The sequence below is a fragment of the Sapajus apella genome, unplaced genomic scaffold (assembly GCF_009761245.1).
Source record: "Sapajus apella isolate SASKATOON/1434 unplaced genomic scaffold, GSC_monkey_1.0 scaffold10, whole genome shotgun sequence".
Taxonomy (NCBI): Eukaryota; Metazoa; Chordata; class Mammalia; order Primates; family Cebidae; genus Sapajus; species Sapajus apella.
In genome coordinates this window covers 21343648-21347122 of record NW_022436950.1, presented here as the reverse complement: position 1 = coordinate 21347122, position 3475 = coordinate 21343648, and the positions used below count along the sequence as shown (strand labels likewise).

General features: G+C 55.6%; 2 protein-coding genes across 2 annotated transcripts in view; one reads left to right on the top strand and one right to left on the bottom strand.

Annotated features, from left to right (window-relative positions):
* Positions 1–3296, bottom strand: part of TMBIM1 (transmembrane BAX inhibitor motif containing 1) — a 24988-nt gene extending 21692 nt beyond the window's left edge. Inside the window, exon 1 of the mRNA XM_032278251.1 lies at positions 3157–3296. The gene's annotated coding sequence lies outside the window, so the exon portion shown is untranslated. The remainder of the gene's footprint in view (positions 1–3156) is intronic.
* Positions 1–3475, top strand: part of PNKD (PNKD metallo-beta-lactamase domain containing) — an 86773-nt gene that overhangs the window by 25532 nt on the left and 57766 nt on the right. The gene's annotated exons all lie outside the window — the stretch shown is intronic.

Sequence of the window (3475 nt, the reverse complement as noted above, 5' to 3'; positions counted from 1 at the left end):
TGGTGAAACTCCATCTCTATTTTAAAACAACAACAACAACAAAACTGAAAGATCAAAGTCCATTCTAACTGCCAGTCTCTGATTCTGAATGAATAGCCTAAAGAAGGCTTAAGGGCAGAATGGCATGGCTCCCCAAGAACCTATACCAGGGAGTCACTACTAAGGTGCAACTGTTTTAGAGGACATCTTCAGAGGCAGAAGTACATGGCATATTCTCAGTATAGGGCTGTCCATAATTCTCCCTCCCAAACTGTCCCCATAATGCTGTCTGGCCTCACCGGCCAGCTCTTCCTGGGTGATCAGTTACCCCCAAGCTAAACAGTATTACCCTCTAGAAACGAAAGAGTAGGAGCCGGAAGGAAGTCCACTGACCTCGGTTCATGAACTAGCTGCAGGAATCCGGGCAAATGACCTCCCCTGGCCTCCTTTTATCCCTAAATCAGCCCACGTCGGGGAAAGGTGTAGCGACCCGTTTATGGGAGCCAGGGAGTGGAGAAACAGAATCACCTAGCCAGGCATTTCCCAGACTGCTCTAAAGAACACGCCCCAGGAGACATTAATGGATGAGTGCTGGAAACGGATGAGTCTGAGAAACAATCCACACCCCCTTCTTGGAAACTAGTGATGGCATATTCAGCCCCTGAGAAGTCCTGCAGCAAACAACACTGTTCAGCTTTGTTTAACCCAGCGTTCCTTCAAACTTCCTTAAGCCTGAGCCACTTTCATCAAGGAAAACCTATTAAAATGCTGTGGGATGCTGATACAGGCCACCCGTTTTTTGAGACGGAGTCTCGCTCTGTCGCCCAGGCTGGAGTACAGTGATGCAATCTTGGCTCACAGGAACCTCTGCCTCCTGGGTTCAAGCAGTTCTCTGCCTCAGCCTCCTGAGTAGCTGGAATTACAGGTGCCCGCCACCACACCCGGCCAATTTTTGTATTTTTAGTAGAGATAGGGTTTCACTATCTTGGCCAGGCTGGTCTTGAACTCCTGACCTTGTGATCCGCCCACCTAGGCCTCCCAAAGTGCTGGGATTACGGGCATGAGCCACTGTGCCAGGCCTCAGGCCACCTTTGTATTACAGACATCCAACCCTGAGAATCATTCGTAACTCCTGGTCTCTTAAAACCTCTGTGTGTACACCCAGCTGCCCCTCAGAGCAGTCACATGAAGTAATAGACATGCCCTCTCACTGTCAGGGGGTCAGCCTGGTGCCAGGATCCTCAGCGAGGGTCCTCCCCTTTCCCCATCCCACACAGCTGCTATCCCACTGTGGGATTTACTGCCAAGGGCTGGGGGACATCTCCAGCTAGCACAAAACCAGAAAACGGGCACCCCCCCCCAACCTCACCTCTGTGCAGCAGGGCAAAGCACAGATAATTACAGACAAAAGTGGAGACTCATTATTATCTCCCTCCCCACCAATGGAAGTACCTGCCACTGTGGCCCACAGACTTCTGGATATCATTACTTCAAAACAAGACCCAGGTTTTGGCTTAGAATCCCAGACTCCTAGGGTTGGAAGATTCTGTCAAGGTCATCCCTTCCACAGTGTCCCCAACAAAATAATAGGTCCGGAATGCCCCTGTCACAGTCAGCCATGTTGTTAGCAGAACTTCTTCCCAGAGAATTGTATGAGCTTCCACTCTCTGGTCCTCCCAGTTCAGCCCTCTGCAAACACACAAGTGTGTGTGTCCCTTCTCTGTGGCTTCTGCTCTTTCTGAAGGGCCCAGGCTGAGGTCTGGGGTTGGAGGTGCTCTGAGGTAGGCAGCATCTGGCAGAGGCACCCATTCCCAGGGGAGGAGGCTGAGCCCAGGTGGCTATTACCCCAGCTCATGACATGAGGCTCTCCCAACACTTACGGGATAACCCATCATTACCTCTCTGATGTGCTCATTTTTACGAGTGAGGCCTTGAGGTCATGACAGAAGAAGACAGGAAGAGAGGGCCCCTGACACTGTGGTCCTCCCACTTCCATTTAAGCTATAAACTGGTTCTCTGGATCCTCATAACTAGAGACAGGGAGAAGAGGTAGGTGAGGAGGAAGGATGGCTCCCCTTTTGCGCAGACAAAGCAGCCCCAGGAGGCACCTGGCTCCCCTGCCACCGCTGGCTGGCCCAAAGGCGCCAGCTTTGAAACCAAAGCTCACCAATGAGATGAATATTTCAGAGCCCAGAGAACTGGACACCTGAGGACCCTTCCATGACATCTGGCTCTGACCCTGGTTCCCATGCCTACTTATCCCATGTCCAGGGTGCTCAGGTGGAACCCCAAACTCCTGGGTACCACGCAGAGGCCACAGCCGAGTGAGAGGAGATGGAGACCCCACAGGACAAGAACTGGTGCAGACCCCACAAGGTCAGGGCCATGCCTCCCAGCAGCCTTCCTCTGCTTCCTCCCACTAGTCCCTGGCTCCTGCCCCAGCCTCTCCACTTGCTTTCCCTTTTCCCATTTCCCATTTCCCTGTTTTGTTTTCACTCTGACCCAAAGAAGTCACGAGGAGGCTGGTACTCCCTTGTAACTCTGTGAAGCCAGCCTAGGGACAGTGGCTGGAAGTGGGACAGGCTGAGGGCAAAGTAATGGTGACAGAGGTGGCCACTTCCCCATACCAAACACTTGGGCTGCCCACTGGCTTCCACCCCAGCTGCAAGCTAGGACCCCCCTTCCCTACCCCTGAAATATTCACCTGTCTACACCAAGACGTTCCCCCAGGTCCAACGGGGGCAACCTGGGGTCCCGGCCAGGCCCTGGCTGTCTCCCCTCCCTCTTCCCTCTTCTCACCAGCTGAGGGCCATGAAGGCCCTCATCCCACACAGCTGGCCACTCCAGCTGGCACGGTCGACAGGCCCTGAGACAGAGAGGGCACTCGTGCCCGCAAGAGGGGACACAAAGACACTCTCAGACCCTGGCTCCGCTCACCGGTGCCCACAACACGCTGCTGGGCTCCCAAGGCTAACCAGGTGCCACAGACCCGGCCGCCCACCCGGGCTCCCAGGAAAAGCGAAACGCCAAGGGCCAGTGCGAGAGATCCCCATTCTGGGTCGGGCTCCCTGGGCCCGGAAGCTGGCCAGCCGGGAGCGTGCTCCGAAAAGTTTAGGGGCCTGGGCTCGGGGCCGCCCTGGCCCAGTCCCCACCGCCACCCACAGCCCCCAGGCTTGCCTGCGCCGCAGCCGACGGAATGTTCCGAGCAAGTCCGACTGCTGCAAGTCCTGCCGGGCGAGGCAGGGCTGGGCTCGGCAGGGGCTCCGCGCCCCGCCCCGTCGCGCGGGTCTCGTGGGGCGGGGCCTCGGGGCGCCGCCAGGGGGCGCAGGGGTCTGTCCCGGGCTCGCGGGTCTCTCCGGGTCCCGACGACGTCTCACTAATAACACGGGGTATTTTCGGATTTAAATACAATACATGATATTGATGGGAAGCTAGAAAAGACATAGAAATGCAGGAAAGAAAGTAACTTCACTCCTATTTCTCAGGGGGAAGCGTT